Raw genomic sequence first — 26812 nt, forward strand, 5'->3', positions numbered from 1 at the left:
CTATCACTAGATAAAACTTGGATTATTTTAATGTTATGTGCACAAATATAGTTCCAAGTGTGTGTGAATCAATATAATACATGAATATATACCCATGTCAATAAATTCCAGAATGGTTAATATGAGTCAATACTAGTGTACAGAATAATGTTCGCACACACACACATTTATATGTACACACAATACATCTTTGTAGTATTATGTGGGACTAAAATGTGATTAAGGCAAAGAACCCATAAAAAAAATCTGGGGTTCAAACAGACACGCAAAGCAAACGCACACGTGAAGTGAAAAGTGAAGCTTAGATTGTGAAGAGGTCACATGATTTCAACTTTAACAACACAAACTTCGAATTGAGGCTTTATCTGGCAGGCCCATTTATTCTCAACTCAAGCTCCTACGCTTCGGTTCATGTGTCACAAGTATTTTTTATAACACTGCATGTTCTGTAGGGATTTAAAACAATTCTTAAGAGTGAAATAAAGAAAAATCAAATTTAAATAAGTATTTGAAAACATGTAAAAGTTTACACCATATTTGCTATTCAGGAGTTGATTTTTTAAGTTGAGTTTTATTATTTGATATATATTTTTGTTTTTAACTAACCATACTAGGCTAAACAAAAACTGGTCGCTTTTGGAGAAGCAACCAAACTGCACAGAATCTCATTGGTTAACAGTCAGAACGTATGGTAGCTCTTCCTACAAAGACTTGCATGTTATCAGTGAAAAATATGTTTCTCTAAGGAGCTTTTTACTTACAGGGATTTGTACCTTCAGGCCATAATGTTGTGCTTTGTAGGTGACAGTAATATGTTTACTACCTTGCACTCTGGATGAGAGGTGAAGAACTAGGACAGTGTTGAAATTTGTTGGAAATACTTAATTTTTTCAAATAAAAAAAAAGTTATTAATGGAAAGATTTAAGTTACTGAACCGTTGCCCTCATTTTACAACACTTTTGTCTCTTTATTTCCATGTTGTAGATTCGACTGTACGCCAGACCCGATGCCATCCAGAGCGGATCTGGAGACTACGCACTGCACATCACCAAGAGACTCCTGCAGTTCTACGAGGATTACTTCCAAGTCAAATACTCCCTCCCTAAACTAGGTAAAACGGTATCAAAATATCACACAATCGTCTTGTGTGCTTGTGTGAGGAACTCAAGAAGCGTTGTTAGCAACTCGGTTCTCGTCTTTATTGATACTAAAGTCATTTAAGGTCTGACTGAGTTATTGTTTGGTCTTGGTGTCACACATCATACGTGCAAAGTTAAAGTGCTGCACGTGTTATTGACGTGTGTGGGTACTGTATGTAGTTTTTTTTTTGCTAAGTGCGTGTGTGTGGTCGTGCCGAACTGGCTTACATCAGACTGTCTATGTGTCTCGCTCCATTGGTTTTCTGTCAGTTTGCTGTGTTCATTTGAATATGCCATCAATCTCTCTGGGATTCTGTCTGTCACTCTCCTCCCTGCCCGTCTTTCACTATGTGCACGTGTAATCCAAGTGTTCTTTAAAAACTGTTTAAAAAGTATTGTTTTGTTTGCTAAAGAGGTTGAGAGCTTCTGACACGCAAATTAAATTTCACACATTCTGATTTCTGTATTGTAATTTTAAATAGGGATGCATGATAAATTATCGCCCATATCGGTATCGGCCGATAAATGGTGAATTTTAATGTTAACGGTATCGGCCTACCATAAAATTGATGACGATATATTAAAGCCGATAAATCTTAAATAATTTCCTCTGGATAAACTGCTTTAACGGCAGGCTGCTCGCAGTTAAAATTAGGGATGCAGTATAAATTATCGGCCATATCGGTATCGACAGATAAATGGTCAATTCTAATGTTATCTGTATTGGCTGACAATAAATTTAATGACGATATATTAAAGCCGATAAATCTTAAATAATTTCCTCTGGTTAAACTGCTTTAACGGCAGGCTGCTCGCAGTTAAAATTAGGGATGCGGTATAAATTATCGGCCATATCGGTATCGACAGATAAATGGTCAATTCTAATGTTATCGGTATTGGCCGACAATAAATTTAATGACGATATATTAAAGCCGATAAATCTTAAATAATTTCCTCTGGTTAAACTACTTCACCTGCAGGCTGCTCGCAGTTAAAATACTGTACAGTACTGTCGTGATCATTCACTTACTGCTATTATCAAAATATTCCAGATGTAGGTTCAGTATGTAGATACAGTATTTATGAATGTGTAAATTATGGGAGCACAAGCATATGGTTTGAATCAGACTGCTGTATGAATGTTTTCTGTCTTGAGACCTGAAAGACATGTGGCTATTGAAAACAAAAGTTTCAAGGTCAAAGAATCGGTAACTAGTGTATAGAGGACTTTGTACAGGATTTTCAGGGGATTACTAATCCTGAACTAATGGTCACTGAATGTTTTCAGTTGTGCACTTTTTGCCTTTTGTTTTTTAGTCTTAGGGAATTTTATATTAATATTTAGATATTGTATATCAGCCAATATATCGGTTATCGGCTCCCAATGTTAAAGAATTAGCGGTAATTGTTATCGGCCAAAAATTACATATCGGCGCATCCTTAATTTGAATATTTAATTAAATAATTCAAGGTAAATGAAAACAGTGCTCCAGTAATGTTGTAAACATTTGTGTTTTGCTCAATAGACTCGTGTGTAATGACCGGTCATGCTGTGCAGGTTAAAGGATGATCAATAACTCTCTGACAGACTGCATTATATCATGTGATCAGAGCAGCATTGGCATGTTTTTAAATCCCTGAACAATCTCTTGTTCTTCTACTGAGTGTTTTTCATTACGGATGTTGTATTGATTGATGTCCTGAAGGATTGTTTCACTGAATCATTACTAACAGGTCAAACTCTTTAATGAGCCAGTGATTTTCACCACCTTCATTTCTCTTTGAGCGTGACTGTCAGCTGATAAAATGCGTTAACTGCTGACTGCTGTAATCTCACATCAAGGACACATCTTGTGCGGAGAACCTCATTTGCAAAGAATGAGCTGAAGATGCTTTTCATGTGGGTTCGTGTGAGAATAAAGGCAACCGTTTGGAGGTTTCAGTGGGAAGTTTGGCCTCATCTGAGAAACGATGTGGACGTAATGAACGTCGCTGTTATGTAAAGGCGCCATCTGTGTGAGGAGTGTGGGAGCAGTTGCAGCCCCTCAGGTCTCTGAACAGGGACATTCTGTCATGCGAAAAAGAAAAAAGAGAAATTAGAACAGAGGAATTAAAGCAAAGCGTGCAAGCAAGGATCCGATCATGTTGGGGTCTGGTCCAATGCTGCATATTTTTACAAAGCTAAATTTTGATGGAAGATATTTCTTAACCAATTAGCCAGTGTGTTATATTGTTTCTTGTATGTATCTTGTATAATATTACTTGTTCATTGCTGCTATCAAAATCTGTTCCATTTTATTGATATTTATTGATTTATCATTTAAAAATGTGTTTTTGTGCTTAGGAAACATCAAGACAACAAAAGCATCAGCACCGCATTTGTCATCAATATAACATTTGTGCTGTTCATATAGTCGAATGAATTACATTTTTTAAGAACCTCCTACTTTGCATTTTATAGATACACTGACATATTTTTCTCAAATTCATCTATGTTAAATTGTTACCAATTTTTGCTTAGTTCTTCCAATTTAAGACAAGGATATTGCTTTTAAGACTTAGAGCTGTAATGAAACTCAACTGATTTCTTGAATCCATCTAAAAACTACAACTTAAAAGCATTTTATACCACTGTTGCACTTAAAGTTCTTCAGTCTGACAGGTTTTAAGCCATTTGCTTTATAATTTCTTTCAGCCAGACACTGCTCTTGGCATGTAATCAGTCTATAATGGCATAATGATTTTTCTCATTTAGAGAAAAGACGACACAAACTGCAACACGCCTCATTCATCAAAGTGGCTCGTTGTTACCCACTGAATCTTAAGCAGAGTCCAATTAGAGCAGCTTAATCTAAGCCGTATCTACTGTGACTAATGAGAGAGAAAGAGCCACAACACATTCTCACAGATAGGACTCAACAATCCTGAAATTAAAGAAATAATTCACCCTAAAATTAAAAATTCTGCATCATTTGCTTACCCTCATGTAATTTCATAACTGTATAAATTACTTTGTTCTGCTGAACACAAAGAAAGATATTTTGAAGAATGTTAGTCATTTTCAGTTCCGGGACATCATTGACGACAATAGTAGGAAATTTTAAATTATAGTCAAACATGCCCCAGATCTGGTTGTTTTCCTAAATTCTTCGACATATCTTATTTTGTGTTCAACAAAACAAAAAAAAATACAACACTACTATGGTAGTGGATGGTGTCCCACAACTGAAAATTGGAGTCTTCCAAATATCGTTCTTGGTGTTCATCGGAGCAAAGAAATGTATATAGGTTTGAAACAACCTGAGGGTGACTAAACGATGACAGATTTTTCATGTTTGAGTGAACCTTTCCCATTAAATCAGCTGTTTTTAGTTTAAAAACAGTTCAAATGCACCCTGCATGCATTTGTGCTTTTGATTCATTTTGAACTGACTGCATGATTAAACTAATGGTGCTTATCATGGTCACTTTTGGGACAACTGTATTATATGAGGAGGTTATGTCAGTCTTGTTGAAACTTCAAAATGTTCTCTTTAAAAAGTCAAAAGGTTCCTTAAAAGGAGCAACTGTTTAAAAAGAAGGAACTGCTTCAGTAGGAATGAATGTAGACTGAATAAGTTTTTGTCTTCTGTTAGTGCTTGGCCAAAACATGTCCAAGTTTTCCCAATTTGTAAAAAACTGTTGGGTTTGAAAGTTCCCAGCTTTGCGGTTTATGATTAATATAAAAAAATATTATTCTTTGAGGAACTGTTTGTTACTTGACCGATTTGTTCCATAATAAAAATGATTATATGACATAAAAACAATGTAAAATATGAAATTTGAAAACATAATATTTTAAATTGTGTGGACTTACACTAAGGGTCTAGTCTTTTTCACAGTGCAGTCTTGGGAGATCATTGACATAGTTATAGTGCATCAAACTGTATTAGTGGATATGAGAGAGTATGATACATTACATACTAAAAGACATATCTCAGAGCATCTGATGCTCAGGGACAGCAGATACACATTCAGGACTCTACAATGTCACCCATCTGGCTCCATCCTGCATGTCATTATTTATTATAAATATATTTCTCCTTCCTCTCCTTCCCAAACATAGTCCTTATCCTTTTTACAGTAAAAAAAATTGCGGGTTATTTTCATCCCAAGATTGTGTTAAAAAGGTCAACCTAACCAATGGGTTATAAGTTGGTTGTTTTAACCCAATAAGTTAATTTAAGAGTAATTTAACTCAAAGGCTGTGACTTTTTGAAAAGAACCCAGCATTTTTTGGACACAAGTTCTGTGTCTGTGACTTAACATCTGAATGAATACCACTGTCTACCACTCTGTCTGATAGGTCGGGACTTTAAAGTATTTGTAAGTCCACTATGATCAAGCATCTGCTGCATTAGGCTAAAAAAAAATTATGTTTTTCTAAAGTCTAACAAACTCAACACGTTTCTTTTGTTTCATCTTTTAGTTAATCTATTATCTGTTTCATTTATTAGTGCACATGACACTTTCAGTTGACTTGTTGTAAATGCATGGGAAGATTGGTCCATACACACGCTTCAGATCTGAAGGAACATTATGCTGCTGTACATATCCATCTGCTGCTCTTTTACTGCATAGCCCCGCTACCACGACCACGCACTTTAAAATAGTTTTATTTCAAGTTAAGTTGTTGTTGCTCTTGTGTAATAGATGAACAACAGTTTATTTGTATTTGGATACTATATTTAGAGGCAATTTTGCTGGAGTTCCGCCATTCTCCAGCAGCCCACACACACGAGTATCTTACTGCCCACAGCCATCAAATCTTGTTGCAAAACATTCCCTAGCTCTTATTTTATTTATTAATAATGTCATCAACTAGTCGGCGGGACTTTTCTCACATAATAGTCAACTTCAAAAAATCTGAGGTCGGTCAACCCCTATCTTGTCATCGGGGTTAAAGCGTTAAATGAGGGACTTTTTGAAAGCAAATTTACCCTGGATGTCTAGATGCGACAACAGACAATCCACATGACATTAGCGTTATAATTAAGTAGAAAAATTTATCCAAAAAGAATCTGACACTTGTTTAAAATACAATTTCAGAAATGTTTTTCGTACTGATAATGAGTTCATTTTCCGCTTTCAAAGCTTTAGCACCAGCAGTGTGGCTGTATTGAAGTAAAACACAGTGACCTTTAGTGTGTTTAATCACAGCTGTGCCCGTCTGGTTTGGTCTGGTTGAGGTTTGATGAAAGCCGAGGTGTGTGTGGGCAGAGGGGAGGTTAAGGTCTGGCCTGAATTCTGAAGATGATGTCGCAAACCTCATATCTCTTCATCTATCCGGCTTTCCTTATGAAATCCACAGAGAGCTGTCCTTATCAACCCAACCATCTTTGTTAACCCCCGTTTACACTAAAAGTATAATTATGATTATACGTCAGAAGGAAAACCACAGAGGAACATGTCTGTGAAATATCCAGCCACTTGTGATGTGATTAGATGTGTTTGGTTTCCTCAATTTTTTTTTCAGCTAGAAATCAGTATTTCGAACATGTTTTCTGAACATGCAACACGTCTGTTGATAATAATCTTAACAGCTGAAAGATCAAGGTGTGATAAAATGATCAGCCAAACCAACATGAATTTCTGTTGAGGAAAGGTTTATTCTGATCTGTGTGTTGTATCTGAATAAACTTGCTAGATATTGCACTGTGCCATGAAACCACCAGTACATTAGGGATTAAATGAGTAAATATTGTTTAGTTTAGCACTATTACCTGCACACTAAATGGTAAACATCCTACTGAGTGTGTTAACTCTTTCACCGCCATTGACGAGTTATCTCGTCATTTAAAAAAAAACGCTTCCCCAAGTTTTTAAGGCAAGCAGTGTTTGTACTGTTTTACAGCAGGTGGCGCTATTACACACCACTGGGAAAAAGTACAGAATCCAAGAAAGTATATGTTTTAGCGGTTTTTAATGGTTGTTTTGAGTGTAATCTGGGCGGAATCTTTGACAAGAAACGTTTATTATCCGTTTAATCAAAACGATGCATTTTTGAAGAAACCTACCCTCATATTCAGAGTGATATAAAACGAACAAATGAAGATAGAAGAATACGGTTTCTTTTGTTTGAAAGCTGAGACTCTGTTCTTTCATTTGACATATTGTGTTGAATATATTGTTGTGTATATTCTTTACGAAAAATTTACTGGGAGCCATTCAGTGTTGGGTAAGTTACTCTGAAAAAGTAATTAATTACTAGTTACTCATTACATATTCATAGTGTAATTAGATTACTGTCCAAATTACTCTGTCCAAAAAGTATTTAGTTACTCATTACTTATTACTTTCTATATCCTACATCAACCTTGATTAGTTAAGTGATTCAAGAATATACATGAAACTGCTTATTTAATTCATTCAAATAAATAATATTATTAACCAAAGTATTACAAATGTGAGAATTATACATTAAAGCACAGATTTTAAAATAAGACTTTGAATTTTGATGTCAATTACACTATTGCACACGCATATATTTCACAAAGTATTTAGTTTAATTACATCAAAAGTAACTGTAATTAAATTACAGAAAACATATGAGTAATCCCTTACTTTACTTTTTCAAGGGAAAAGTAATTAAAATACAGTAACTAATTACTTAGTAACTACTTACACCCAACACTGGAGCCATTAAAGTTGGGTGAATATGTTAAAAAACGCTGGCTTAGGATAGCAACTTTTTTTTAAAGAGGCTGGCGGCGAATGAGTTAATGTTGAACATAATGGTACTAGCATTACTTTAGATATACTGTAGTGCTACTAGTCTGTGGTAAGTGTCTGTGTGGTGCTGTTTAAAGATGTAGTTTACTATAAAACTAAAATTTCATGGTAATTCACTCTATTTCTTCCGTCGAAAACAAATTGAGGCTTTAAAAGGGGTCATACAGTATGGCGCGAACAGGTGTTTTTCTGTGTCTTTGGTGTGTTATAAGTTGCCCAAATGTATACGAAAGTAATGTACATGTCAGTAGAATTGCTTTGGAACCTGATGTTCCAAATATGGTAAGATGCGTTACATTTCCTTCACACGCTTGCAGTATTCGACCAATAACTACGCACTGTTTTCCAAATTTCAGTTTCATCGCAGCAACAAATAAGAGCGTTGTTAAGCGAAACGATTAGTTATTTTCTGAGAAAACGAAATAGTTATATACATTTTTAAACATTGAAACATGCCTTGCTACTCCTTTAACGGCTGTTGAAGTTTCTGTCACTTTGGTGTCTAATTTACAGTATCACATCCACCGATCGCTGCTGTTATTAAATACATTAATTCAGTCTCAGTTTGTGCCGTGGATCAGAGTCGTTTGTCTGCAAAAGTAACACTGTCAGTGAGTTCAGTCAGAGCTTCATTCATCACTGTGAGACGCCTGATGCCTCGTGCTGATTAAACATTAGGAATCCACTATAAAGAGTCCAAAGCTATTGAAATAGTGTGATCTGATCCGTTTAAAATCCATCATTTTCTCATATTTATACCAAACAACCTTTATTGTTTTCTTATCGCAGGAGAACGTGGAAAAACTCAAGAATGTTCTTTATCCACTCTCAAATAGCAGAAAGGGACTGATATCATACAAAATCGTAAAGGTAAAATTGTAAATGTACAAAATGGCTTCCAGAGGGCTGTTCAATAACGTATGATGTAATCCAGTAACTCAATTGATTATGAGAGAGGAAAAATCACGCAGAAACGCAGCCGCTCTCAATGCGTTATACTGTATGTATTTTCAAGATGGAGACATATGCTAAGAGTTTAAGACATGATGATGGTTCTTGATGCTGAAGTTGATTCGAATGTGTTAATGTGTCTCCAGTGTGCTTAGTAAATTAAGTATTATTGAGGTTTAACCAAAATACACTTTGAGAAGAACATAATCTGCGTCTCTGTCTTGTCTGGGCTTGTTTTGTTAGGTCACTAATTAAAACCTTATTAAAGCTAATGTTCTACAAACAGTACTTTAGTGGAAAAGTGCTACTTAAAAAGCATTTAGCGAGAGGCATGTCTGTACACTGGACTTTTTATGTTTAAATGATTTTGTTGCAGAAAATTGTTCCTTGGGCTTTTCCTTAGGGTGTTGGATCGATTCCTTTCAGTGTTGATATTCTCTCTCTTTCATATGAAATTGTGCTATTATATGCATGCATCACCAACACTAGTTTTATTGGTCTGGCACTTTCTGCACTTGTGGGGATTGTGAGTGTTTTTATGTGCCTTAGTCGAATGTCAAACATGTTTAAGACTAAAGTCTTCCCTAAACTTTGAATTTGGTTTTGTGTGATCGATGGCTTGATGATAACCTCATATTGGTTTATGCTGAACATATGCTTTTATATTTAGGCTGTGAAGGGCATTATGAGTGATGCTGTTGTGCTGGATCAGAACTGGGATGCGCAACGTCTTATGAGGTCACACACAACACAAACATGGGCTCATGTAGAATAAGAGTGCCTTTGCACTGTATAATACTTATTTAGCATTCAGTACCCTTGGTAGGGGGCAACAGAGGTCAAATTAACTAAATACAAAGTATGTAGTTGTAAAACAAATAGTTTACAAAGAATATCTGATTAGATATTGTAATCTTTCTGTTGCCCCTTGGTATGTTTCCTTTTTTTGCAGAAAATATGCCACAACATTTTTATTAAAGTCCCAGTGAAATAAAAAATAACCACACCTATATTTTCATGAAATATGCAGCGTTTATTGTAAATAGCTTGTCAATGTGGGTCATTATCTGTTTAAAATGCTTGTGCCCTCATAATCTTTAGCTAAAATCTGAAAGCACTTCTGTCCTGTTATGACTATCCATCTTAAAAAACGTATGTTAGACGGATTGGGCGGAGCATCCGTTAACTCCACCCCTTCAACCGTCAGTCTGGTGCCAGTTCCATTTCAATATGCAACAGCTGATTTTATACATCCAATCAAATTGCAGAGAAAGACTAAAGCCACGCCCATTTTTCTCATTAGAAATTTCACTTGGAAATGCGTCAAAAAACGTGAGTAAAAACAATTGCAACTTCCGGTTCACGGGAACCAAGAATCAGTTAGTCGGGTCTTATATGTGGCTCTGTGCTTGGTGCTGATGTAAGAGTATCCTGGGAGAGAAATTATAGTGCCAGACTTGTAGCGTTTGATAAAGGGTAATGATCAGGAATGCTGGAGGGACTAAGAAAGAGACAGAGAGCTGGAAAAGGAGAGTCCGGTCCAGTGAGAGTCTCGGGTAGACTGGCTTTGTTTTAATTGTCTAGACAGGCGGACTGGAGGGTCCAATCACTGACAGCACTCTGTCAGCCAGTGGCTGTGACCTGCAGCTACAGCGGCTGAATCTATAACACACTGCTATAAAAAGCACACGACTACACTGAAGTCTGAGGAAAGAATAGGAGAGTATGGGGATATTCTTTCCTTTTGGCTTTGAGGCTTATTTGTAAGTTGCTTTGGATAAAAAAGCGTCTGCTAAAAACTGTAAATAAATGTAAATGTCCTCCCTGTTGTTCACACCTCTCATCTGCTTATCTTTTCATTAACGCGGATCGATGACCATTTATTTACAGGGTGATACGTGAAGCACATACTACATCAGCTATAGTTTAAAATCTTGCCGCATTATTATATCAGACTGGTAAAGACATGTTTGCACAAAATTGGATGCCGAATAATTATATTTATGGTTTCCATTTCAAGTCACACATTTAGCAGATGCTCTTATTCAAAGCAATACATTCAGGCAATATGCCGTATGCATTTGTTTATCCGTGTGCTGTAAATTGCAATGCTCTACCAGCTGAGCAACAGTAACATCAAGAAATGCTGAAATATATTATTATAAAGGTAAAAGTTCTTACATTTTTTTATTTAAAATTAGGGCTGTCAAACGATTAATCGCAATTAATCGCATCAAGAATAAAAGTTTGTATTAACATAATATAGGTCTCTGTACTTTGCACATTAATTTTGTATTCATGAACAAAAAACCTACACATACATGTATATATTTAGGAAGTATTTACATGTATTTACTAATATTTACCAATATTTTAATTTAAATTAAATATAAATGTTTATTTACTCTTATATTTTATATTTTTCTTAAATATATGATTGTATATGTGTTTTAATAAAAATAAAATTAATATGACCAGTACACAGACAATTATAATGTAAACACAAACTTTTATTCTGGATGGGGTCAATCAAGATTTAAAGTTTGACAGGCCTAACTTAAATATTGAAAAAAATACTACCACAGTGAAAACAAAACATTATCTTTCCCTTACAAACTGTATCATTTCATGTATAAATCATAATTAAGATTCAAATTTGACCTCTGGACTACTTGTCCCAGCCAATGAGTTCACAGCTCTTGGTGTGCTGGTCAGTTCACATTGAGGATTTTTTGTTCTCGTTTTACAAATTATTTCATGTTTGCTTAGCTTATTAGGATTCTCTGTGAGATCAGAATAAGTGTCAAGCACTTTATAATTCTAATCTAACAAAGCTTGATATCTGTCTCACTCTCCTTTTCTCGGTCTGTCTGTGTGTCTCATACATTGACACTATATGATGTGAGACTCAGAGTTAATTGCTGGTTTTGTTTTGTCAGTTTTAGTGAGCGCTGTGAACTTTCTGAGTCCTTACTGACCTTTATCATTAAAATCAAATCATGACGGATCAATTAGCAGATGTCACATGTGTGTATGCTGTCTGCCAATCAGAATGGCAGGAATAAGACAGCTGGATTCAATCTGAAGATTTTATTGTGCAAAAAAATAACAATCAAGTTAAGCTATTAGTGGGGTTTACCAAGGTATGGCTCACTATTTATAAAACGTGCAATATTTAAACAAACCCTTTACCTTAACTATTAAACTTGAATTATATGATTTGTATCTCTTGTATTTCTGAGGTGTCTACCCTACAGATTCCAACCGTAACTGTTTCTGTGCTTCAGTGGTACCACAGTGGTATTATTTTTCCTTCACTGTCTGATTCCTTCCTCTTTTCTTCATGAGTTTGTTATTTTTTCTTCATCCTCCTTTCCAGGTCCTCTTGTCTTTTCTCTGAAGAGTGACTGTTGAGATACTAAGTTATCTAAATGTTTTTTAAGTCAGTCTCTTGGCAACTGGGGTCGACAAGGTCATTTAAACTCTTACCTGCTCTTGTGGCTTTGGACGGCTCTGCGTTTAGTGCAGATGTGAAAAGAGATCTCGAGTGCTGTCTCTTGAAACTAAGACAAAGCCACTGATAAAACGTCCTTCATGTGTCTGTGCTGTCTGGCTCTTTCCATGGTGAAGTGTTGTTGTTTGTTCAACTCTCCTCAACAATAAGAGAGCTCTCCAGATCGCTCTTCACCGGGGGATTCTGGTATACGTGCTTCTGTCTGTTTCCGTCCTCCCTTCCCCTCCTTTTCTGTGTTTGTCTCAGGAGCTTTAACAATAGTCATCATTTGCTTTGGAGATGTTTAATTTCTCTCGTTAATTCTTGCACTGAGTCATCTGAGAGTTCTTGTCAACACTAAACTAACAAGACGCAATCTTACACAGTCTGCCAGATCAAACTGGGTCTTTATCTGGGTCATATTATGCATGTACTTCATTATTGTGTATGATGTTTGAAAACAGACACTGGTTTGCCTTGTTTGATTTGATTTTCTTTCAATACGTAGACCTCATACCACCTTCTCTTGTTTGCATTTTTTTATCCAAATGATCCAGATAATATGAGGTTTAGGTAGTTTATATGGTCTCCAAGTTGGTCATTGAATGTTAATGAGCTTTAAAGTGTCTAGTTTGACAGCTTTTTGACTGGATGTTGACCTGAGAGAGCAATTCTTCCAAATTAATAGACAAATATTAACATTATCATGTAGATTTATAAAGCTGTCAACTTCATTACGAATTTTATTCAATGAGATTATATAAATCTAGCTTAATTATTATATACACTCAAAAAAAGGATTTGTTCAATTTACATTAAAAAGTTGTGTTAAGTGATTTCATGCAAATATTTTGAGTCATTTCTATAATTAACAATTTAGTTGTATGACCAAAATTCATTTAAGTAAAGTTGAATTTATTTTTCTGTAAATCCAAACCATCAGGATTGTACCAGTAGTTTTAAGTTAATTAAACTCAATAATTATCATTCACAATGTTTTTTGTTGTTGTTGTCATACATAAGTTGTATTCAGGCTTGCTGCATGTAAGTCAAAACACAATAAGCCAAAACACAATAAGCCAAAACACAATAAGCAAATAAGATGAGAGTCATCTCAGTACTGCTATTAGCACAGTTAATGCTCATTGAATGACGCAATACACACCATGGGCTTTAACCTCTCACAGCCTAATCACATGCACCACTCTTCTAAACAATGGTAATCCTAAAACTCAAAAATACAACAGACTCTTTTAAACCTTTAAATGAACATTAGGCACAAAAAGTCTTTATCTTTACTTAAAAACACTTAAAATAAAACTACATTTAGAAATGTACTGTCTAAATGCAGTCTTACGCAAAGCACGCTATGAACCCCAAACCCCCCTCACCCAGTCGTGTTGAATTAACCTGTTTATATTAAGTAAACTCAACAATAGTAATTTCCGTTTTAATCAACAATGTTAAGTTGACCAGTCAAACTATTGTTACGTAAAGCCGACAGTACTACTTTTTTGTATAAATAACATAGTTAACTTGCGTTATTGTAGATACTTGCATTCTTTATGTACTTCAAACAAGGATTTGTGTGTTTAGTAAAACCAACAAAAGCGACATTTCATTTTCTTGACTGTATACAGAATTAATATTAAAATAAGAATTAATATATAATATTTACATAAAATAAGATAAGTAGAGTACTAAGATTTTGCATCAAACATCGAAAATTTACAGTTGTGGTCCAAAATTTACAGACACCTTGCTGAATCTGGAAAATGTTGAATATTTAGGGGAAAATTTGTGGGGGAGTCCTGTTTAGGGGAGTTTTTTATATTATTTAGTATTGTCCTGACAAAGTTATTTTGCATATGTTTACATATTTCAACACGCGTACAAAGCTCTTGACGCAGAATAATAAAATTTATTTAAAAAATAAGGCAGTTTACATACAATAGTTTCATAGTGTATGTTACCTGGACAATTAGTGAAAGTTTTTGTTTTTAATAGTTTTTGAAGTTTTTGTTTAATCGGAGCTATTAGACTGTCCGCTGGACTTCCAAAAAAATCTTTGGCTCCTCCACAATCTTTGTTTTTTTAGCATTTGCATTTTCGACCCAGTGACTGTATGATGTTGAGATGCTTCTTGTTTACACTGAGGACGATCAAGAAACTCATAGACAACTATTACAAAAGATGCAAACATTCCCTGATGCTCACAAAGGTATCATCCAGGTGTATGTCAAATTTTGGACTGGCTTAAATTGATATTATTTTGTTAAAATTGTCTTACTTGGTAACACTCCCCAAAAGCTACAAAATATTTACATGTTTCCCAGAAGACAACACAATACATATTGTGTCATTTTCAAAGGTTTACACCTACCAGCTGTTTGACTTCGAGTCTCCCTTAAAACACTCATACATATTTAACAAATAGCCCGAAAGGTCGAAACATCTCGACTTATACTAAAGTGGCAGTTTTTCCTTTTTTCTTCCCCCCTACTATCTTCTCTTCTGAAGTGTTTAGTTTTGCTTCTTCCACACTCTTGTTCCATTTCACATCCACGTTCACTCTGTCAGCAGTCTTCTGACCCAACAATCTCTCACGGCCTGAAGACTTCAGTGCTCAATCACATGAAAAGTGCACCGGTGCTCTGTGATGAATCCATCCATCCAATTATTTCATCATTCTTTCCATCTTGTTTACCCTTGTATGATTTATTTTATAACTTTCTCCTTCCCTCTACTGTTTTTTTTTTAGCGAGACAGTATCTGAAGTATTTCAAATATGCTTTATTTATAAATCAGCACATTCTCTTTATAAATATGAATCCTCACTTTACTCGGCTAGAAACATATCCTCAATGTTTTGGGCCCTTCCGGCGATAATTGCAAATTTTCTAGATTCTTCACAAACATAGCTGAAGTTGTGAATGGTGATAGTGTGTCTTTGTCAAAGCATTGGTGGGTTTGCTGCAGCATAGCTCAGTAGATTGATCCCCTCCAGTCAGTGTGATGTCAGCGTTGAGCCGTTTCAATGTGTCAGTAAAAACAAACAGATTTCTATCAATGACAGACTGACACATCCAAACCGAGTTTCAGTCTCGCAGCTTGAGAATGAACAAACTCTGCTGTTTCTCAGTCTGTCACAGCATCGCTTGGATAACAGTGTATAATCAAAGCGGTTTTCACTTTTCTGTTTGGCTGAAAGTGTTTTCACGATTGGTCCGAGGTCAGATTTGATTTCACATAAACCTTGTAGTGTAAAAAACATCCTAAACACTGTGCACTTCTAATGCAGAAATTGAGGGAGCAGCAGGTAAACATCAAATCCTGATTACACCCCTTTCAATGTAAAATATGTAAAATTGTAGTAGTTTTTACTCTTTCTTTATGATGTTTAACATGCTGAATACGAAAATCAAATGATTATGTTTACCATCGATGTTACTTCCACACAAATTATACTTTTCGGTATTATCACTCGTATGCAGAAATGACAAGATACTGGCATAACAGTGAATTCAAACACCAGTTTAACGTTACAGTCTAAAACGTAAGAAGTGTGCCTACATTTAATCGTTTTTGTCTTTTATGACTAATATTGTCCTCGAGAAACAAGTGTCAGATGTAGTCACCCATCAACGCTTCATCCCACCTGTCTCGAATTTTCTAGCAGTGACATTGGAAAATATATATATTTTTTCATCACAGTTTTTGTTTACTTGCAATATACCGATATATCACAAATTAACGACATAAGCTCAAAATTTACTAGAGCTAAATATACACTGAAACATTGATGCTACATGATGATAAATATTACCTCAATAATAAGCACCACAGAATTATACGAGAACAACAATTTGTACACTGTTTTATCTGACATCCACCCGGACCGAAAACTAAACAGTCAGAGAGAAACAGCCAATGTGAAAATCAAGTGGAAAGAAAACAACACATATACTGTATAGTAAACTATATGATTGTAAAATATATGACAAACCACCATATATAGGAATCTATCAACTTCCACATATAGAATTCTCTTCAGATGCATAATTCATGCACTTCACACTGTCAAAATCCAGCTGTGCTATAAAACCAATTCTCATCTCCCTGTCCAGCTCCACCTTGAGAGTCCTTTCAGACCAAAGCATCGTGAAATCTCCTCCAGCTGATCTCAGAGCAGTGTGTGTGTGTGACTGTTGAAGATGAAAGCTGATCAGTATTCTGGGAGTCGCTTCAGTCTCATTGTGCTGCAAATCCTCTGCTGACTGTGCTGCCTCTGTCCAAATGAGTCTGCTTGTGTTTCAGGCCACAGAGATCATCTCATTCAGCACTGAGCCATAACAGCACGATGCGGGTCACACACATTCATCTGGACATTTTTATTTAATGGTAGATTAGATTAAGGGTCAAAAATCAGTAGATAAACTAACATTAGCATCCACTGTGACATAAAGCACGTCTTAAAAGGAACCCCACACATTTACATAAGTGAAAAAAATATATAATATACATTAAGGTTTTTTTGCATGCTTGTGCTATTTTTATTTCTAGTGCCATTACACATGTTAGATACCTTGCACCTTGCTGTGGTCAGTGTACTAGAATAGTGTAGAAATGTGTAATGCGTCGCTGTTGGACTAAAAGCTTGTGTTTCCGAAAGTGCCCCTTTACAAGGCGACAGTATTTTCAATAATTAAACACTGTGTCGCTTAAATAGTGGCAAAATCCACAGGCAAACATGAAGGGTGACCGATGGTAATGATTTATGGAAAAAAATTAAATCGTTTAAAATGGAGATGAGAGGTTACATCCAATAGCGACTTGAAAGGTAGAGTGCAAGGAAATAGAAAAAGTGCTTCTTACTCTTTTTTTCTTATTTGACATGTGAAAAGTGACAGTTTAAGTTCAAGATGAAAGAGTCTGAGAAAAGAGAGGAAAAGCTTTTTGAGAGGAATGGAGGGTCTTTGTACTCATGTCAGCTCGAGACACACACATGAACATGACACTGTGTATGTGTTTGTGCTTAAAAGTTATACTCGGTGCAAATTACCTCAGTGAAGACGCGTCAAAGGTCTCGTCGCCTCTCAAGTGTTTGTCAGTACTGAAGTATTGTGGGTTTGAGAGTCTCTATAGTGGTGGAACTGATCTGAGAACAGCACTTGAGTGGAACACTACTCCAGCTGACATTAGATTTAATGGCTGTTGACACGATCACTCTGTGTAAATTACATTACCAATAGCTCATCTGTAGGATTAAATGTGAACTGGGATCAGAAATAATCCCCACAAATAGCATAGAACCGTTTTCCCTGAGTAAATAAACCATATTTTATCCTGATGCCACTGTTATTGTTGTTGTATCTTGTTTCCTCTAATATCCAACCTGACATTTAGCCAAAGGTCAACAATGAGGTTAGGATGGTGCCGCTTGTTACCCACTGGATGTTAAGGATGTGTCTGATGTTGTGGCCAAGTGCCACTATTTAGGGTGTTAAAATCTTTATAAACACATGAGCGAGATGACACAAGATCACAGGCAAGCAATACAGAGATTTTGTTAAAGTGACAGTTCACCCAAAAATGAAAATTCTGTTTACTTTTTGTACCTTTATGCATGTATTTCTTCCAAAGAATCCAGAATAGATATTTTTAAGAAAGTTGGCAACAGAACAGCACTGGACCCCATTCCCTTCTATTGTATGGACACAAAACCAATGCAAGTGAATGGGGTCTAGCTGACAACACTTCTTTTCTTTCAAAATCTTCTTTTGTGTTCTGCGGAAGGAAGGAAGTCATACAGGTTTGAAATGACAAGAAGGTGAGTAAACGATGAATGATGATTTCTGGTCGAACTGTCCCTTTAGAAAAATGATAAAGTGTATAGTTTGGTTATGGTCAATTTGTAGTCAGTACTTACATGAGATGTATGTTCGGAGTGAAATCTTTTTTGTATTCCACCGAGTCTTCTTATCTAAAGGTGTGACATTTGTTTAGCGTAATATAGTTTTTGATTAGGAGAAAATAACACACTGTACTTGGAAGAAAAAAATGAACAATAACTCTCTATTTTAAATTTAGCCTACGGTATGCTATTACACCGTGTCTACACCGCGACACACGGCTTGTTCTAATGGGGTTGTTGCACCGCATCACACCAAGTCACGTAATGGGTTTCTAATACGTTCTCTTGTCGCTTTGTGCCGCATCCAGTGTATACACGTTGTTATACTTACATGGTTTTTAAGAAGTGTGTCATTCTTCTTTTATCTGATTTTTAAGAAATGCCCAGATTAAAGAAACTGTTAATTCTCCCAACAACACCTTTCCTGTATCAAACACATTGTAAAGTGCCTGACAGTGCAGTTTAATAGTTTACCAGTCACAAAAAATGTCACGACCATCCTTCTGTGCTTCAGTGCTTATTTCAGTGCCACTTTCTGCTGATAATTTCACAGTCACACCAAGTGCAACTTCACAAAATCTTTCGGTTTTTCTTTTTCTAGCCCTTGTTCACATTCAAAGCCGACAATTAGCAGAGAGACAAAATGACAAAATAATAATCAGCCACCAACGTTCTTCAAATTACTGATAAAGATGAATAGGAAATGAAGAGCGGAAAACTACTGGAGTGTTACTGGACAATGTCCTCAGCTCACTGATCTGTTTCATGATATTTTCACCCGGCCTGACGAGCTGATAAAACATGTCCGTGTCCCTCCGTTCTGCTGTGATTTGTAGTGAACACCTGAACTTGATCACTGTTATTGCCTCACACCTCTAAAGACTTCTCTCCATTTCAGCAGCCTCCTGTAAGCTGTGATTTGTGGATGAACAGAATGGACAGTCAGAGCTCATAGAGCAGACATCATTAGAGAGCGGATACCAGCTGGAGATCTAATAGCAGTAATACTGCATTCACACTCACTGAAACTGAGATTGAGTGTGTTAACAGTTGCGGATTGCTCGGAGAGAGGCTTGGAATGTGTCACTGACCGTCCAACTACCAGCAAAAAACACTAAAACAATGTTAAGATCTTGTAACAGCTGTTTCCTCAGCATTTTCTTTTCAAGATGCGGATGGTATCACCAAGTGTAAACGTTGCCGATATAAGATTGTGTGATGCCCTTAAAATAATTCACAAGTAAATTGGCCCATCCAGCCTTAACAGACTTTATGGTACACAAGTTCATCTGCTCAGACTCCAAGCTCGCTTTCACTTCCCCGGACCACAGAATTGGACACAATATGGTAAAATAAATTGACAGAGCTTTCTGTACAAGTGAAGTGAACCGTGGGAGCTGTGAGAGCATCTGTTTGACCCTCTTTGGAGGCTATTCTCCTCAGGCATCACTACAGCTCTCTGCCCCACTGCCTGTGTTAAGAGCTCACATGTGGGAGCAGACCGCAGGGTGTCTGGGGGTGCTGTCGACCGAGAACGAGTCTGTGTGTGTGTGTGTAGGCATGAGATGTCATGGCATGTTGGGGTACATTTTCATTTGTTTCACTTGCTTCACTCTTATAAACACACGCACAGACACAAACATTTCCTCATCTCAAATTGATGTTGTTATGAGGCAGAAAAAGGTTGGCAATGACCCCTTTTGAGCTTCATTATGGTATCATTTTTTCTGACTAAATATGACGTGGAGTTAGGGGGAGGGGCAATGCAGTTATATGCTAATGTTGTGAAAGTGGTCCTCAAAAATGACATTTTTATTTAAGTAAGGTTTGCAGATTTTTGTGAAGAGCAGCATGCCACCCTGACTTGTGCTGCAGTGAGAGTTAAAATTGGGTTTGACAGGAGTGTGAATGTGATGCCAATTAGCCAACAAAACTGCACCACTTAGGAGAGAGACTCTGTATGCAGTGTCGTTCTGCTGAAACATCTTAGAGAAATGAAATTCAATGCAAATTGAGCAGTAGAAATCTTCGCTTGAGTGTGTCACACTTTCTTCGGGACAAGCTTGAAACAAAACCATTATTTACCAAATAAAACCTTAAGCTCTGAGGTTCATTAAAAAATGAAGTGGATCAATATTCTTTGAGGTCTTAGACAGAGAATTATACTCTTTTTACTATATTGAAACTAATTGTGATCAACCACACATTTGGCAAACAAATGGCCTAGATAGTAAGAATAAGGGATCAGTGAGAATTACTGAATGAAGTACAAAATGCAGTAGCAACATGCTCTATATAGTATACTAAGTGTACTTGATTTTTTATAGTCATGAAAGTTTAGTCAGTACTGTAATAGAGAATGTGAAGATGACGTCATGCCCTATGTTGCATGTTGCTGTGGTGCCGCCGTCTTGGGAGGCAAATACTCCACTGCTATTATTGTTTATTATTGTTACTTATTTTCTTTAATATATGGAGAAATCCAAAGTGGAGAAATCCAAAGTGAAAGAACCATGGGCTTTTCCTGAACAACACAGCGAGACCGACCTACCATAGTTATATTCAATAATATTAATAAACTAGAAAAACAAAACACTGCATTGATCGCACTAGCAGCTATCCTACCAAGATGGTGCAACATTCAATGCGGCGTATCGTCGATTAACAACCTCTATAGAGTAGATCTGTGTTTACTCTGAATATGAGAAGGTGAAACTAGATGTGAAAGTAAATGTGTAAGTGACAGATTGTGTGTTGAAGTCTTTATAGACCATCTTCAACACTGCTGGAGTTCAATCATGATGAACACAGTCACACTATAACAACACTGCAGTCTGCTTAATGGAACACTTACTATTTCAAGATATTTATTTGTATTCTCAACACTTTTAGTTGAATGTGAAATAAAAAGCTTAAGGTAACACGTTAAGACCAAGACGTTATTTGCCTGATTGAATTTCAACATGTTACAGTAATTTCCATATGTTTTCTGCAATGTGAAACAAAACCATGATCTAAAATCTTGGACTACTGATGTGATCGTTTCAGAAAATGTTATTTAAATGTTATCAGATCGATAGAAATTCAAAGGTTTTCATGCAGTTTTCAGGCAAAATATATGCTTAGTTCAACTGATTTTAAAGTAAAGAAAATTAAGAAACACTGAAAAACAAGTAAAAAAAGTGAAATTTACTTGAAAAAAGCTAGAAAATGTCAGTAAGTGTATCAGAACTGGTCAAGTAAAGGCTAAACACAAGTATAAGTACTTTTAACCTAGTAGTTTCAAGTTAATTTGACTCATCTTTTGTTTGTTAATCTTATTTAAGTAATGCATATAAAGTTACTTAATATTTCTTTACAAGAGTTCTAGTTATCTTATTCACAGTTATCTTTCCTCAAAGTTACACTTAGTCTTTTCAATTGCTACATAGCGACCCATCAACGCATTTTTAATCATTTTTCAGGTTTAATTGACGAAAAAAATTAGGTGACTAACTTGTAAAACTAGTCTAAGCAGTTTATGCAACCGGCACAAGTGACCATTGAGCAGTCCATATAACCCTTCACACAAACAGATCTGCATCAAAAGAATCTGCTGTAGTCCTGCGTATGTTAACAGAAGGTTCACTTCAAACACAGAAGTCTCAGCAGTCATTAAGAGTTGTAATTTAATGAAGAAAGTTAATTAAATCTTTTCAGTCATTTGGGGTGATCTTATTCCTCTCCGAGCTCTGTTTCCTATGAGACAAATACATTGAAATAACAGAGTTATAATAACATTAGAGTCTGTGGTGCCCGGTAACAGTATTATAAATGAATGTGTGTTTGACCTGCGGGGAGATTGACTCTTGATTTAATTTGATAAAGAGCACAGTGTGTTCACTTCTACCTGTCAGTAATGTGTTTTTTTAGTTAATAGTTAATTTAAATTAATTCTGTATCACTTGCTCAGTCTATCTTGTATCTCAGACTTGCACTGTCTCACCGTGTCGCAACCAACCATTTCTAAACGGTTTCTAACGTGTCATTCAGACAAAACGCTTTTCTGCATCTAAAAATGCGATGCTCAGATATGTTTTTTGCTAACACTTCAGTATAGGGGGCAAATCAATTAACTAGTTGTTATAAGAATGCCTATTATTGGCATATTGGCTGTTTATCCCTAATCCTACCCAAGTCCTAAACCTACTTAAACTACCTAACTAAATATTATTTTAAGGGTTTATTGGGGAAAAAGTTGTAGTTAATGGCGAAAACTGCCCCCTATACTGAAGTGTGACTGTTTTTTTTTTAGCGCAGCCTAGAACGCCATGTTGCCGTCAAATTAAACAGTTGTCATGCCAACTTGAAACTGTTAACAGAAATTTGCAACGCTTGCCCCGCCTCCAAATTCATCTGATTGTTTCACTGCTTTTGGAACTGACATTGGTGAGCATTATTATAATCAAATATAAGTATGTAGTCATAAAGCTATGACACGTTGTTTTGATTTTTCCCAGCATTTTAAAGTGCACGAGCTGTTCTGATCATATGCATCTAATCTACCTTAAATTATTTCACTTCAGCGATGTGTACACAATTTTTAAGCCTAAATGATTGCTTGACAAGCCTGAGTTTTAACAGTTCCGAATGACAATAAATACATTTTCAAGTCTATATCCATCTTTAACTGGAGCCAAAACGTTACTGCGTTCTGCACAAAAATAGAAAAGTGTTGAAATTAGTTGAGAAATGAAAACGATGTTGTGTTATTATCCAGAAAACGGCAGCTCCACCATTCACTCGTATGTCTTTATAGTCGGCTTTTGCCCTCACCAATATGGCAGCGGGGTTGGCGTACGATCCAGCGGACAATGAGGCGTCTAGTTAATATATATATATATATATATATGTCTATGCGAGACGCGAGCATAGAGGTCATGCACGTCCATCAAACGCGAGTTTACATAGAAAAAAACAATGGGAAAGTAGTGCATTGGAAAGGAAAATGCGTTCTGTCTGGATGGCCCCTAAATGATGTTGCGTCACATTTGGTTATAACACAGTATTAGGCTTGCCTCCAAAGCTGCTTCTTATTTGCTAGACACATTACACAAACAACTGTTTAACAAGCCGATTGCTGGCTCATTTTTCATCTTTATAAATGTATTGCGGTCTCACTATTCTCTGCAATGCTCTATATTGGACTTTCACAGGGATGAATGCTGTTATTGTTTAAGTAAAATGAAAGCGTGTGTTTGCATCCGATGCCTGCGAGGCTCAGGGCTCAACCCTTACAGATTGAATTCAGCCACCGTGGAGCCAGCTGGCCAGTAATGTGAACACTGCAATTAATATTGATTTTAACGGCGGGCCGGTTAATAGATTCTGCTGAACTCACCTCTCCGCATGAAACCAGCTCGGAAAAAGAAAGAAAGAAACAGAATTTGGAATCCTTTTACACAAACATACATTCTGTTTTCTGGACGTTAAGTGAATACTGTGCCTGAAGAAAAAACTTTTTGCCTCGCATTTTAATACTGTATCGAACCACACGAATCTAGAGATGCGTTTATTGTGGCACTGCAGCATATATTGACACACATACTAGGCTATATGTGTGTGAGTGTTGTTAAGTGAACATACTCTGTGTCTCCGCTGAATGGGAGCAGGTGTGAACTAACAGACTGAACCCTGCTGTGAGCAAAGCTTTAGATTCACATCCTCGTATTTCCTTCTGCTTCCCTACCTGAAGTCGCCCCAGGACCGCTCGCCCTAAAACAACCTCAAAGAGCAGCTGAGGACTGAATACAGACTTCCAGATATACCTGATTGTTCAACACTACACCTCAGGGTCTTGTGTATTTGTTTGTGAAACACAGAAATGGGAAAAACAAATGAATAATAGTTGAGTTATGGAGGTTCTGCTCGGCAAGGAAAAGCTGTTTGCGGTAATCGTGTTGTTCCACCAGCTCTCATGGCTCTCTCTCTTTCTCTCTCTCTCGCTCTCTCTCTTTCTTTAACAGAATTTTTTACATTAATAACACAAATTTCTTCAAGGTTACACCACAGTGGTGAATAGAGAGATCAGTTCAGTATAAAAGCAAAAATCCCTTTGGGACATTATTGTATTGTAACAAAACTGGATCAAGAGCAGAATTCATTAATGTGTGTAACATGCCATTTGGTTGATTCTTTTTTTTGGAATTTGGGCTACACTGCAGTTCTAACAGGACTTTGGGGTTTATTGGTGCTCAATTTAGGGCAATAAGTGCTATCATTCATCCACATGCATCTAGTTTATATTTACACACATTTGGCAGACGCTTTTATCCAAAGCAACTTACAGTGCACTTATTACAGGTACAATCCCCCTGGAGCAACAAGTGTCTTGCTCAAGGACACACTGGTGGTGGCTGCTGGGATCGAACCAGCAACCTTTTGATTTACCAGTTCAGTGGTTTAACCCACTAGACCACCATCTAGTTACCTCAAACACAGGTATCGCACGAATTGCATGACACTGAGAAGCTAACATACACTAAACGACAAAAAGGGTAAATTCCGTATTTTCTCTATTCAAGTTAATTCAAATGGATTGCCTGAATCCAGAAAACCTGTTTCTTCATTAACCAGCCTGGGTTTTGGCCTTAAAGGAAACTAATAAATACAATTAGCATGTTTTTTACTCAACCTCAAACCATCCCAAGTCTATATGTTTTCTTTTAAAGGGATGGTGGAGTTATGTGTCATGCATTCTGACTTCTTTACAATGTTAAACATGCTGTCTTCTCATTAACATTGTCAACTTGTCAAAAAACGAGTTGGGCATATTAAGTATTATTTCTCTGCTCAATATAATCCCCCAGTGATCATACTGGTTTCGTAAAGTTTTTTTCGATCATATAAAACTGTCAATTTTTCTTAGTCCCTTATTGGACAATTCTCCCGGCAGGAAGGAGAGCAGGAGAAGGAGCATGCGCAGACTTTACTTTCACTTGTGTGCAGGAGAGAGAGAGAGCGTAAGTTCAGGTGTTTGTTTGTTCAATGCATTTGGGTGATGAATGTTATATAAACTGTGGATATAACGTTGGATTTCAAGATTGTTTGAAACTGATATATGGAGTGGTCCCAGCGCTAAAAGATGCCAAACATGAACCGCATGTGATGAGTGAAACTGATGTCTGTGTTTTTTTTGCAATGTGCTTTAGTTCAGCCTATCCCTCCCCCCCCGCACGTGCCATATGGTTTCAGAAATAAAAAGTTATTTGCTTGTAAAAATGGGAGTCGACTCTGAATCACACAAACGAGACGTGGAGTAGTTCACCCGCATATCTACGTCAATAGACATAGTCCCCGCCTAGGTTTTGCTGAGACTGCCGGGAAAACTTATTTATTCTCCCCAAAAAACTGTCGCTCGTTCGTGATGGGTGTGTATCATGTCTAGAACCTGTGTTCTACGGTGTGACACAAAGTCGGTCTTATTTCAACTACCAAAGGAAGAACTTCTGAGGGAAAAATGGTTACAATTCATTTTTCAAACGATACCAAAGAAGTATAACCCCAGGGTTGTATGGTGCGAGCGTCAAATCACTGAAGATTGGTTTAATAATCTTTGCGCGTTCACTGCAGGGTATGTGAAACGACTATCCTTGAAAGAGGGGGAATACCAACTCTATTTGGACCTGTTAGCTCCACCGAATCCCAACCTATACGTGTGAATTTTGTCTTAACTTCAAGAAATATTTTCGTACCTTATGTCTGTGTTTAGCTAATGCATATAACGCTAACATTAGCATGTACCGTTATTTCTGGGGTGTTACAGTTTGTTTATCATGCTATTAACTTTGCATTTTGACACATTTGCCGCACGTGCACCTATATAGATATATTTGGGTGAAACTTCAATCATTTTTCATAACGTCGACTTTCTGAAATGCTCTATGTACCATGACAACGCACAGTTAAGACGAAATAATAGTCAGACTCGGGCTCAAATTGGTACGGTAAAATAGACGCCATCTCTAGCTGCACATATAATATAAATGACATCAAACCACATGTAAACCGTAATCCTGCAATGATGGTAGGCGCTCCATTTGCGACAAAGGATGAACGCGTTTGACCAATAACAACAGACTACACCATCTGACCAATCACATGACACAAGGTTAGCGGGTAGGAGGAGCCTAGACGGAGCCGGGATTTGAACTCGGGTTGCCCGGGGGCCATATGTCGGAGCACAAACCAATTGACCATCGGCTCCACCAGCAAATTAATTTTTAAAAAATAATGATGTGCACGGATAAACAATTTATAATTCAGTGTTTGAGTTAAAGGTCAACTCTCATGATGCAATTATGGGGTTGTTTGGCAAGTCTCTCTATCTGGCTCTCTCTCTATCTGTCTCTATCTGTCTCTCTCTCTCTCTCTCTCTCTCTCTCTCTCAATCTCTCTCTCTTACTCAACATTATGGTTGTGTTATTGCCGTATGAGGCTTTACAAAAAGTCAATTAAAAGAACATCAGGTCCCTCAGCCATAAAGCACATTACCAATGGGTAAT

The 26812-nt window shown here is 36.7% G+C and overlaps 1 pseudogene; it reads left to right on the top strand.

Annotated features, from left to right (window-relative positions):
- LOC130421250 (thyrotropin-releasing hormone-degrading ectoenzyme-like) overlaps positions 1 to 26812 on the top strand; it is an 80959-nt pseudogene that overhangs the window by 6972 nt on the left and 47175 nt on the right.

The sequence above is a fragment of the Triplophysa dalaica genome, chromosome 5 (assembly GCF_015846415.1).
Source record: "Triplophysa dalaica isolate WHDGS20190420 chromosome 5, ASM1584641v1, whole genome shotgun sequence".
NCBI classification, from domain to species: Eukaryota; Metazoa; Chordata; class Actinopteri; order Cypriniformes; family Nemacheilidae; genus Triplophysa; species Triplophysa dalaica.